This window comes from Spermophilus citellus (genome assembly GCF_964194105.1).
Source record: "Spermophilus citellus genome assembly, chromosome: 1".
Lineage (NCBI taxonomy): Eukaryota > Metazoa > Chordata > Mammalia > Rodentia > Sciuridae > Spermophilus > Spermophilus citellus.
The window spans coordinates 163,576,172-163,590,168 of NC_138182.1; the positions used below are offsets into that span (position 1 = coordinate 163,576,172).

General features: G+C 34.2%; 1 protein-coding gene across 5 annotated transcripts in view; it reads left to right on the forward strand.

Annotated features, from left to right (window-relative positions):
- KCNN2 (potassium calcium-activated channel subfamily N member 2) overlaps nt 1–13,997 on the forward strand; it is a 439,076-nt gene that overhangs the window by 275,752 nt on the left and 149,327 nt on the right. The gene's annotated exons all lie outside the window — the stretch shown is intronic.

Below are 13,997 nucleotides of genomic sequence, written 5' to 3' on the forward strand. Positions count from 1 at the left end.
GCTTTCTTTTTGGTTAGTTCCATACTTCAGATAATGAACTTTAGATAATGAGCTTTCAGTTCCAGAATATGTGAACTAGTAGTTTTAGATCACTCTGAGCAGCAGATGTGCTCCACATCTTAAAATAAATAAATAAATCAAAAGCTGCAAGGTATTACAAATGAGAAGAGTTAAGGTTAGATGCTGGATTTCATGCTTCTCTTTAAAATGCAGGGAATCTGGCAATGTTGGGCTCACACACCCTCATTGAAAGTCAGAGGCAGCTGAACTGGGTCAAGTTCCTTTAGGTTCAGCAAATGCTTCCAAGTTACCACAAGCTTTACCAGTCCCTATTGTCTTTTATACCCAAAAGACTTTACAGTTTTGTTTCAGGTTAGGCCCCAGTAGATGCCAACATCCTTTACCTAGACCTCAAAACCAGAAATCCCAGTTCATTATCCATCCACTGTCGGATAAAGAGAGACCCAGTTTGGGATGCAAAATCCTGGGTCCCTCTTGAGAAGGTAACAGAAGACAGAAAATAGCACCCAAGTTAGTTTTTCACATATTCACCATGTACAGCAGAACTTTAGCTTGGAAAAGATGAAAAGCTCAACTATGAATATGCATTTAGATTTAATTCACTCAGAATTTGAATGCAGGATTTCTGTCTTCAAAATCCAAATGAAGTCAATGCTTTTTGTTGTTGTTGTTCGTTTGTTTGTTTTGAGGCACTGGAGATGGAAACCCAGGGACACTCTACCACTGCATTACATCCCCAGCTCTTTTTACTTTTTATTTTGAGACAGGATATCACTAAGTTGCTTAGGCTAGCCTCAAACTTGTGATCCTCCTGCGTTAGCCTCCCAAGTCACTAAGATTACAGGAGTGCACCCAAAGAGTTCCTAAAATGATCTTACTGATTCTATCCCTCAATACTTTTCACCTATGAAAACAGAAATTCAAATGATCACTTGCTAAAAGATTGATCATATTTTCAAATATTTATTATGTCCTTTTTAAGTTGCCCAACCTCCTATTGACTACCAAAATTATAATTCATTGTAAATAATATTTTCAAAAGTTTATAATCATTAATGTGCCAAATAACTGTGGTCAGAAGATTGCCATTGTGCATGCTCTCTCTCCTTCCTTGTCTTTCTCTCTCTCTCTAAGATGTAGTTGTACATATACATGCACATTTCCTGTGGTTAATTTGCTTTCTCAAGCAGCATTTGTCTTTTATTAAAGTGATAAATAGCCAGAATATAATATAGATTTCAAAAAATTAAAATTACATATTTTTAAAGTAAGCAACATGGTGATTTAATATATGTATACAAAGTGAAATAGTTAACACAATCAAGCTAATTAACATTATTCATCACCTCACATAGTTAGAATCGATGTGTGTGTGTGTGAATACGTACAATCCACTTAATTAGCAAGTTTCAAGGATGTAGCACAGTGTTATTGACTGCAGTCACTGTGCTCTACATCAGCTTTCCAGAACTCACTCATCCTGTGACTCTTTCATAACCATCTCCCCATTTCCCTCACCCTTTAGCACCTGACAAGCATCATCCTAGTTTCTGCTTTTATGAGTCCTTTTTAGATCACACATACCAGTAAGATCACACAGTATTTGTCCTTCCATCATTGCCTTATTTCACTTAGTGTAACGTCCGCCAGGTTCATCCTAGTACAAAATGCAGGATTGATTTCTTTTTAAACACTGAATAATATCTCATTGTATATATGTATATACCCCATTTTCTTTATCCATTCATCCATCAATACCTATGTTGCTTCTATATCTCACTATTGTGAATAATGTGTCAATAAACCTTGGGGAAAAAAAAACCTTCCAATAAGAAAAACTTGAGGTTATAGGCTGCTGTAAAAAAAAAAAAAAAAGTTCTCTAAATCTCGAGCATGTGAAATGTCATCCACACGAATGGGAAAGTTGTTAAGTATGCTCTCAAGGAGGGAAATTGTTACAGATGCTAAATTCAGGTGGCAAGATGGATGTGGATCTGGTGTTCAGTTCTGAAAGTAAAGGTGGAGATATAAAAAGAAGGTTTTTCAGAAGCTAAAAGTAAGATGAAGATGAATGGGGATGAATGCTAGAAATGGGATTGTAAATAAAGTAGATAGTGGCTGGGATGAGGGTTGTCAGGTGCTGGCCAGCTTCTTAGCATATCACAACATGATCTTTAGGAATGCCTGCCTTGATGTCATTGTAATGTATGGTGAAGTCCAAAACTGAAATATTCAGGATATGATCTCAGTATTTCTGGAGCCAGAGTAATTAGAGGAGAAAATATTCCTGACTATATAATAAGATGCTATGGGAAAAAAATCAAAAGCAATTTCAATAAAAATATATCATTAGAGATTTTACTCATAAAATACCTATAAGGAAGATTTATATTTTTCTATTCTTAGGCTTGATTTTACAACTAAATTATAGACATTAAAAGACTTTAAGTCTTTTTCATTTTTACCTGATAATGACACAAAGATGCTGTTGATTAAAACAGGACATAAAATAGAAACTAAAAAGTTGTCCTAATATTATAAATATTATATCACCAGAATTGTATTTTTCTAATCTTCTTAATCATTTATCATATATTATATTAAAATATCCCCTTAGAAGAGATGGTATAGGGAGACGTATGTAAAGCAAGTTAAATAGACATGTACAACTTACCCTTAAATGCATAGTGAACTGATGTAGATACCCAGAATATCAAGAATTATAGAAAATGTCTTATAAGGTATGTGGCATAGGTGTCAGAGGTGGGGGTAATGATAATTTGTGGAATGTAGAGAATGGATTCCCTCCAGAGATATTTTTTTCTTAGATTTCAGGTGGCCAGGTATGTGACCTGAAAGGAGGCTCTCTATAGTAAAGCCTTAACAAACTCAACTATACAGTACATTCTTAAAAATCCATAATTGACTAATTAGAATACTCAATGTAGGTATGTCAAAATTTACTATACTGTCATGTATATCTAAAAAGAAAAAAGAAACCCAGAATTTACATGGATAAATAAAAATTCTGAGATAAAGGGTATGGTCCCAGGATTTTTGTTTTAAACTTTTGGGAGGTAACTCTTTTTCAAATGCATGAGGTAATTCCCTATTTTACTAAATAGAGTATGGTGTATATGCTGATCCAAAGTCACACTCACCTGTGAGAATCCCTTCATAACCATCCTGAGACAATGTGCAGCCCCTGGCTCAGCTTTCCTGAGGGCCCCTCTCTCCCTCAATTCCTTTTCTGATGCAAGCACTTAAGAGAGTCTGCTCCTGGTGCTACAGCCACCTATCAATATCAATCAATGTCAATCAATACCTCTGCCACCTGCCTGTGCTGTTTTCTTGGGTGCTGGGTCCTTTAAGGTGTGTGCTTCCAGCCAGGCACAGTGGTGCATGCCTGTAATCCCAGTGGATGAGGAGGCTGAGGCAGGAGGTTCATGAGTTCAAAGCCAGCCTCAGCAAAAGCAAGGTACTAAGCAGCTCAGTGAGACCCTGTCTCTAATAAAATACAAAATAGGGATGGGGATTTGGCTCTCTGCTTTGTGAGCATGGATAATCTCTCCATTAATTATGTCTTTAATTTCTTTCAATAATCTTTTTAGCTTCAGAGTATAGGTTTTTATTTTTTTAGGAAAAACATCTTTATTATTTGAAGCAAAAAAATAGTAAATAAAAATTGGTATGACATTTCATTTCTTAGTCTTCTCAATTAAGTTATATAAATACAAATGTCACTTAGTCTTTGTAAACTCTTGAGAATGTCTACAGGATCACACTTTGGTATGATATAAAAAGACACAACACACAATGAGATGGTAAAAGTAAAAATGTTCATAGGTATGATTGAGAAAAAATTCTAAAGATAGGCTCCCACATAAATAGGGCTTTAGGCTCAGTGGTAGAGCGTTTGCCTCTCATGTGTGAGGCACTGGGTTCAATCCTCAGTATCAAATAAAAATAAATTAATAAACAAAGATAACTAAACATCTACAACTAAAAATTATAAAAATAAACAAATAATTAGAGCTTCACTTTTAATTCCTTTCCAAAACCCAGATAGCATTGCCCCATTATAGATCTTATAAATGTGATCTGCTTTAGCTCTTAATGCAGGGTAACAGAAAAGCCAGGTTTTGTACATTTGTTGTTACATTTCTAGTCATTTTATTCTTTTTGATGATATTGCATTTGGAATCATTTTTCATTGATTTTTAGATTTTTCATTACTAGTATATACAAATGCAATTGATTTTTGCATATTGACCTTTTATCTAGGAGTCTATTTCTTAATTCCTTAGGATTTTCTACATATGCAAATGTGTCATATGTGAATAAGTAGTTTGAGTTCTTTGTTTCTATCTGGTTACATTTTGTTTCATTTTCTTGCCTAATTGCAGTGGCTAGAACTTCCAATAAAATAATTAATAAAAGTGGAAAGAACAGTGATGTCTTATTTCTGATCTTAAAGAAAAAACACAATCTTTCCACTCAGGATATCTCAATTTTTTTTTTTAATGAATGCCTCTTATCAGGTTGAAGGTACCTAGTCCTCAACTTCTTACTGATCCTACTTTGTCAAGTGTATTTGTCATAAAAAGGTTTTGGATTTTTCCAAATGCTGTTATTCTGTCTACTATAATTGTTGTGGTTTTTGTCCTTTATTTTATTAATATGCTGCATCACACTGATTGGTTTTCCAATGTTCAACTAACCTTGCATTCCTAGGACACATCCCACTTGGCATGTACTAATCTTTGTATATTGCTGTGTTCAGATTGATTGGATTTTGTTGCAGTTTTAGCCATTTGCATTTCCAGATGATGCCAGTTGGTATTTTTCTTTTCTTGTGATGTCTTTGGTTTTCTATCAGAGTAATACAAGTCTCAAAAAACAAGTTGAGAAGTGTTTCTTCCTCTTCTATATTTTGGAAGAGGTTGTGAGGAATAATGTTAATTACTCTTTATATGTACTGTGGATTCACCAGTAAAGCCATCTGGGCATGGTCATTTCTTCATGGGAACTCTAAAGTCTTCAAACCTAATCACTAGTTTTTACAGACTATATACATTTTAAAGTTAATATTCAGTCAGTTTTGGTAATCTTTCTCTCTCTAGCATCTATGTATCTCAGCTAAATAATTAATATGTTGACCTATAGTTTTTCATATCATTCTATCATAATCATTTTCATTATTTGTAAAGTTGTCACTGATGTCCCTTTATCTGTTTCTGGATTTTAGCAATGTGTTTTCCCTTATTAGTCGAACTAAAAGTTTGTCAATATTGTTGATCTTTTTAAAAATGTTTTGTTTTCATGACTTTCTCTGCTGTTTTTCAATTCATTTATTTAATTAATTTCTAGTCCAATAATTATGATTCCTTCTACTTGGCTTAATTTGATCTTCTTTTTTTAGAAATAATTAGCTAAATGGTTTCAGGTATTTTCTTTTTCTTTCAATTTAGGCACATATAACTATAAATTTTATTCTAAGTATGACTTTGGATGCATTGTGTAGGTTTTGGTGTGCTCTGATTTTTGTTTTTATTCATCTGTAAATATTTTCACTGCAGTTTCTTCTTTTTGACTCTTATTTATTTTAGGAGTATGTTAATTTTTTTCTACACATTTGTGAATTTCCCAAATTTCATTTTGATTTTGATTTCTAATCATTCCATTAGGGTCAGATAACATAGTATAATTTTAATTTTCTTAATTTATTGAGGTTTATCTTAAGGCCTAATATGTGGTCTTTCCTGGAACATGTTTCTTGGGTACTTGAGAAGAATGTGCTTTTTGTTGTTGTAAGGTAGAGTATTCTGCATATATCTGTTGATTTGTAGTTGTCAAAGTCTTCTACATCCTTATTGATCTTCTGTATCACTCATCTAGCCATAATTGAGAGTGGGGTATAAAGTCTATTTTATTGTTGAATTATCTAATTGTGCCTTCAGTTCTGTCAGTTTTCCTTCATTTATTTTGGGGTTCTGGAATTACATGCATGTGTATTTATAATTGTTATATTTTCCTGACTGATTTATAGTTTGTCATTATAAAGTTAGCTTCATCATCTCCAGTTATAACTTCTTTCCTAAAATCTATTTTGACATATACTAGTCAAGAGAGCCACTACAGCTCACTTGCTTATGGTTGTTGTTGAACATGGTATATCTTTTAACTTTTGACCTATTTGTATCTTTGTATCTAAGGCTTATTTCCTAAAGATAGCATATGATTGTTTTTGTTGTTGTTGTTGTTTGTTTGGTACCAGAGATTGAACTCAGGGGCACTCTACCACTAAGCTATATCCCCAGTCCTATTCTGTATTTATTTAGAGACAGTTTCTCACTGAGTTGCCTAGCCTCTTGCTTTTGCTGAAGCTATCTTTGAACTCATGATCCTCCTGCCTCAGCCTCCAGCGTCTATTGTATTTTGAAACATTCTGTCTGACCAACTCTGCCTTTTGTTTGGATTACTTAATCCATTAACATTTATTGTTGTTATTTCTGTGATTTTATTTATGTTTATGATTTTACTTTTTGTTTCATGTCTTTGTGTAACTCCCTTTATTTCTTACTTGCATTGTCAATATTTTCATTGTAACATTTTAATCCTTTGGTGTTATTCACAAATTTTTGGTTTTCTTAATGGTTTCTCTAGGCCTTGTATGTTGTAATTTGCCAGAACTTACTTCTGATTTATATTGACTTAATGTCAGTAAAATATACAGATGTTATTTCTGCACAGATTAAGTCTATCTTCTCCTTTTTATGCTATTAATGTTGCACATATACATCTGTATGTATATTACAACACTACTAATACATTATAATAATTACTAAAAAACTTTTTATTATTTTAAAAATATTGAGAAAATAAAACTATTATGTGTTTTTGCACAGTTTATTATGTTAAATGTTGTACTTACCATTTCTGTTTTGTTTTGTTTTGTTCTGACTTCTTCCTGTGAGTTCAAGTTCCCATCTGGTATAATTCTGTACTCCACTACAGCTCTGCTCACACCTGTGTCCTCTGGGCTGCCATTGTCAAATATAGAAACAATTTTATATTCAAGATTTTATAGCATCATTTACAAATATTACTTTATGAAATTTATTTTTCAATAAATTAAGAGAAAGAAAAATTATGAAATTATGCTGTTTGTTATAGTTACTGACACACCTACCTTCATTGGCACTCTGTTTTTCATGTTGTTTCACACTGTCATCTGGTATTGCTTTCAGCCTGAAAACTTTCTTTACTCCTTCTTGTAAGCCAGGTCTGTTAGCAACTAATTCTCTCCATTGTTGTTTCTCTGGGAATCGCTTTCTTACTTCATGTTTGTCAGTGTTACTAGATATTACATTCTTTGTTGACAGGTTTTCCTCTTTTGGTGCTTCTCTAGATCATCCCACTGTCCTCTGTCACATTCTTGATGATGCTGAGTCAGCTGTTATTCTTACTGGGCTCTCTGATCATAAGGATGCCAGTTTTTGTCTTGCCAACTTCAAGATTTTCTTTCTTGACCTTCAATGTCAGACTATTATGCATCTGGGTTTGGATTGCTGTCCGTTTATCCTGGTTGGTGTTTGTCTGAATTAATGTGTTTCCTCAAATCTGGAATTTTTTTTTGGCCCTTATTTCTTTGAATATTTTTTATGCTCCCGTTTCTCTTTCCTTTTCTAGTCTCACATTTCATGTGTATAATTTAAGGTGTGCTATGATTTTCTGAGGCTCTGTTCATTTTCTTTATTATTTCTTCTCTCTATTCTTCAGATCATATAATTTTCATCAGTCAATCTTCATGTTTATTGATTCTTTTTTCTGCTAGCTCAAATTTATTCCTGAGCCCTTCTCATGAGTTTTTCATTGTGGATATTGTAGTTTTTAACTCCAGAATTTTGGTTTGGTTATTTTTAGTAATTTCTATTCACCCATATTCTCTGTTGATGAATCATTCTCAGTATCCTTCCCTTTAGCCATTCTTGAAGTATAGTTCAGAGCTGGGCATGTGAATTACACTGGGTCTATTGGATTTACCAAGAGAATTGTTTGGAATGCTGGGACAGAATAGGATCTGCTTTCCTCTGAATTATGTGGGTGTGGATATAAGTTTTAAAACTGGGGTAGTCATTTTTGTTACTAAGTGATTTTGTTACCAAAAATGAGGATTAAGCCAATATATATGAAGGAGAAAAATGACCAAATATCTGAGGGAAGTAACTAGAACACTAATGATGGTGTCTATGCCTCTGACTAAGATCATATTGATGTCTTACCTAATTATATTATCAGTGATATGGGCCAAGAAAAAATGCTTGTTAAGAGAATTTGACTTATCAAAGAAGTGCCCAAGAGTTTTAACTAATTAAAACATTTTTAAGGAGGACTCACCCTCAGTGGAAAGGAAAAAAATCACTGTCAAAGATTGAATCTTGTCATTCTATTTATCTGTCATATATAGCTGTTGGGCTTTTTTCCTGACATATTGCATAGTATCTATGTTATTTTGTATCATATGGACGATTATTATGTGTTCATAATTAAGACAGTAAGATTGATGAACTTAACAGCTATAGAACAAAACAGAAATAATGATGACTAAAAATCTTTCTTAAAAAAAAAAGATTTTGTGGCTGGGGATGTGGCTCAAGCGGTAGCGCGCTCGACTGGCATGCGTGCGGCCCGGGTTCGAACCTCAGCACCACATACCAACAAAGATGTTGTGTCTGCCGGGAACTAAAAAATAAATATTAAAAACTCTCTCTCTCTCTCTCTCTCTCTCTCTCTCTCTCTCTCTCTCTCTCTCATTCACTCTCTCTTTAAAAAAAAAGATTTTTAGGTGAGGATGAATATGTAAACCTTCACAATATATTAGCATTTAGAATGTTCTTTGCTGATGATATTGTTCCATTTCATTCAGTTTAGCCCATCACGTTCTTTCCCTTTATATGCTTGGGCACCAAATCTCTCCATTACTGAGACAGTTATTAGGTGATGGAAATTTTAAAATAGTCCCAGAAAGAGAGATAAGATAAAGATAGAGGGGGGTGGTATGGATTAGATGAACTCTAGATAGGGCAAAGGGGGAAAGGGGAGGGAGAGAAAGGGAGGGAGGCATGGGGGTAGGAAAGACGGTGGAATGAGATGGACATAATTATCCTAAGTACATGTCTGAAGACATGAATGGTGTGACTCTACTATGTTTATAATTAGAGATGTGAAAAATTGTGCTGTATGTGTATAATATGAATTATAACGCATTCTGCTGTCATATATAACAAATTAGAATAAAATAATGAAAAAAAAGATAAAGGTAGAAAAAGGGTGGTAGGTTTTATGAGCCTGTTTGGTAAGATGTAGATAAGAAACAGGAAAACGGAAATGTAGAAGATTGATGAATAACACTCGGGGACCTAATTGACAAGGCTGTGATAAAAAAAAAAAAAAAAAAAAAAGAGTAAATAGAGCTAATTCATGGTACAACCTAACCCTGTGCAGGAGATATCATGATAAGAAAAGAATTCACTGGGTTTCAAAGGGAAAATAAACTTTTGAGAACTTAGATAGCCCCTTATGTTTGGGCACCAAAAACCCTTAGAATTTTTGGTATCATCAAATTGATGCTTTGGGCTTAATATTTGAGCTTTTTTTTTTTTTTTTTTTTTAATCCTTGGTCCCACTTTTGCTGACTGTCTGAGCTGTGAGACACACCGGTTTCTCCTGTGTCACACAGCCTTGCTTCCTTTCTCTGGTTCCCTCAGTCTGTAACATGAAAGGAGAGGCAATGTGAGCAGAATGCTGCCCGGGAACCAGGCTGAGTCCTTGCAGGACTGAAGACAAGGTCCTCTGAGCCCCCAGAACCCAAGAGCTTGAGACCTGCTCCTCCTCAGTCCTCATATAAAAAGACAGAAATGACCTTCACTAGCATCAATAAGTACTCCTTTGTGGTCTTCCACTTTTATTATAGACATTGCCAAAAATGAAGAATGCCCAGGCTGGCAGCAAACTAGGCAGAAGAGTGTGTCTGAATACATCAAGACCCGTTTATTCTTTTTAAAAACATATTTATACTTTAATTAGGCCTGCAGGTATACAGTACTGCCATTTCTGGTCCACAATAATATTATGTTCTCGCAAATTATTCTGTTGAGCAAATGAAATCCACAAGAGGACAATTGTTAGAGATCACAGAAACCACAGAAGCCCAAGAGGAAATGTCCAGATGGCCACTGACAGGCAGCTTCTGGTAACGATAGGCCACTGCTATCTGTCCCTGTTTGAGGGTATGCAATCAATAGGTTGTTTTTTGGCTGTGGAGAAACGCTGCGAGAGTGTGAAACCACTACACCATACAGACTCTGAAGACTATGAGATCTGGCTTCTCCTTGATCCTAACCTCCTGCCATCATAGGTAGGGCAGGTACCCTGCCTCAGGGTATTTTTCTTACCTATATAATGAAGCGGTTCCTGCCTTCCACATGGGTTGTTATAGGATGCAAATAAAATAATACTTGAGAAACTGCTTTATAACTAGAATGTGTTGTTGTCCACTAAGATCCCCCCATTCTACCTTCTTATTAATTTTCAAGGTCTCTGTGTATGTGTGTGTGTACAGCTGCTAAGGGATATTTGTTCATAAAATCCACTGACAATTTCTTTTTCTTCTCCTCTTCTCCCTCTGAATTTTTTTTCTTCTTCTGTACTGGGGGATTGAACCCAAGGGTACTTTACCACTGAGCTGCCACCCTAGATCTGTTTATTTTTCATTTTGAGGCAGGGTCTTGCTAAGTTCTTAGTGTCCTACTAAGTTGCTGAGACTGGCCTCAAACATTCAATCCTCCTATCTCAAGTCTCCTAAATTGCTGGGATTACAGGAGTGCACCATCATACCTGGCAAAATCAAGATTTTTTTTTTTTAAAGATTCACAATCCTCAATAATTTCAGTTTGTTCTCTCATTTAAATAACACAAGTTCGATTTCATTAACAAAATTAATATGATTTTATCTATGTTTTGCTGACATTGCTGAGACATATGCAGTTATGCTAATTAGCTGATAAATTGTGAAAGATAAAGGCAAGAGCAGAAAATAATTCTGAAAAGTTCATGAAGTTTATGGGCAGGTCCCAACATACCTACTTCCAAAACAAAAATGGAAATATTGCTAAAAATTAATAAGACTATCAATAGGCTCATTCAGGTCTTGATACTTTATAACCATAATGCAAAAGTATAAATAATACATATAATTATTATGTCAATGTTTTACTTCCGTTGACATTAGGATAATATATGATTTAAAAATAATGCTCTTTGCAAGGTCTTTTGAATGTTATGCTTCAGGAAACATGAAATTGTGCTAAGGAAACAGCTGATACTATCCTGATTTCACACTTGGATAAACATTAAGTAAAATAAGTTCAGAGAGGTTGCATCATCTTATCACAGTCTCTATGTTTGGTACTATAATAGATTCACTCAGGTAAAGAAAAAATGAATCTCAGAAAATTTTTTACTTTGTAGGTCAGTTGAAGTTTTCCCTCAGACAACTCAATGTGGGAAACAGATGACAGGGACACTTGCTCTGTCTTTGTAAATAAATTCAGAACATCCAAATTGGAGACCTGATTTTCAAGCACAAGACAGAGAGGTAGCATAAACAAATAATGTCTCTGAAGAAAAGAAGTGCAAAAAATGGCATAATATAAATCTGAATAAGCGGGGTGCAAGCAACCTGAAGGTTTTTTTCCATGCCCCTGTGGTTTGAGAAAACTATTCTTCTAAGAATGTATGTGTGTGTGTTGGGGGGTGGGTATTATATGTGTGTGCGTGTTCACAAGCTTGGCATACAAAAAATATAGGAAAGCAACTGCTGTTAAGTCATATCAAAAAATAATAGAGAATTTTAGCAGAAAATGATGCTGGAAATAAAGATGTTTAATTATTAGATTTCAAATGCATTTTGTGGGTAAGTATGACCTCTGGTGTTAATTTAGGGAAATTTTAGCATTTAAATGTCTTCATGGCAGTCAGAGAAACAAATGGTAATTTTCTGAAAGCTTATCACCAGAAGTCACTGGCATTTGTTTTGTGTCCCTTCTTTCTTCATTTCTTCCTGTTCCCTTCTTTCTCTCACAAATTCGAAACTGTCACATGCAAAGCACTACCCATGTGGAAGAATATTGTCTTTGTTGCTGTGAAAGCTTAACTTGACATGTTATATGTTTCTCTCTACAACCCTAAGTAGGATAAAAACCTCCACAAAGTTATGGCATACATATTTTAAAAGTCTACACATAAGCTTAAGAATCATTCTATATTAATTTTAGTTTTTAACATAAGAAGTCACAAAAATAAAATCTTAAATGTGCTCTTGTCATGACCCAATAGTGTAAAATGCCCTAAACAATAAAGTCATGATGATTCAGACCAAAAAATGAAAAAATGAAGCACAAAGTTTTGGGTTTTCCCTTGAAGTTTTTCATCATCATGCTGATAGAGTTTTATCAATCACACATCACACTCTCAAAATATGGGCATTAGGGAGATGCTGTTTTGAATGTGTGCAATCAATTGAATCTTTAATGGAAATTCAATAAATATCTGCCTTGTGTTTTTCTCTCTGTAGTCACAGTGAGCTTCACATTATTAAATTTTTCAAAGTATTAGCTAGGCTAAAGTACTATTAATCTGAGTTTGAAATTTTCTGACGGTCTCTCATGCTGTGCACCAAATTTCTCTTTTCTTGTGTAATTTGTACATTCCATCCTTCCCCATACCCTCCTTGAGAGAAGTAAGAACTCCACATCATAGTACCATCTTAAATCTCAGTGAGCATTCATTTCTATTTTCTACATGATTCCGACATTATAAGTAATCCTATACTAAGGCATAGAAGTATGTGCAGCAAATATATGTTTTTTTTCTTCTGTTAATGGAACACTAACATATTTTTTTCCTTCTGTTTTAAGCCTTGAGTTTGCTATTTGAGAATGTCAGTTTCATATAAGGTGAAGGAGCTATTATGTTCCTTATGACATTTTAGTGACTAGAAACTTACATCTAATTTAAAATGCTGGTGACAACTGTTGTGATATTTAGGGGGGAGTGGTCTTTATAATCTTTCATCTAAACCTATGAATAGTTAATGAAACTACTAATTTACCAAAGCTTCTTTGAAGTATTTAGATTTATGAGGATGGATCAAATATTTTCACTCATTCAGCTACATGGAACAACCAGAGAAAGGCTATGTAATTTGTTGGGAAGAGTACTAAGACATGTTTGATAGATTTTATGCTTTAGTTGAAATTATTTTTCAGACCAAAGATGAATAAGTTTTAATTTGGAAACTTTGATTCAACTTACTTGTTACAATTGTTTTTAATAGTCCTGCTCACCACACCATGCACTCAATATCTTCACAGTTGCGCCCCCCATTCAGTAAACTTCATTATTCTAAACAAGTTTTATTAATTTCACACTGTGGAAATACAAAACAAAAATCATAAGGGTTGTGTGATTTTTAACTATTAAAATTCTATCATTAGCCAAGATCATTGATAAATTCAAATCCTGACAGTATTCATTATCTCAAATCAAGAACTATGGGAGTAAAACCCTCCTGATTTTTCCTCCTGAATCTATTTACTCTCATGATCAAAAAATAAAAATTGTTTAACACATCCAAATATCCTAAAATAAATTATTCACTCCATGGCATTGAAACACACACACACACACACACACACACACACACAGGAATAGAGAAAAGGTAAGCAACTTTAGGGCAGCTGCTGAATAGAATGTCAAGAAATTGGATCCAGCTGAGAATTTCAATTACCTAATGAGAGTGATCCACTTTCACTCTAATTCGTTGGTCTACTTCATTAATTACTATCATAAATGCTTTAAAAATCACAATTTAAAAGCGAAACAAATATTCAATTGGCCATTTTTCTGATTTT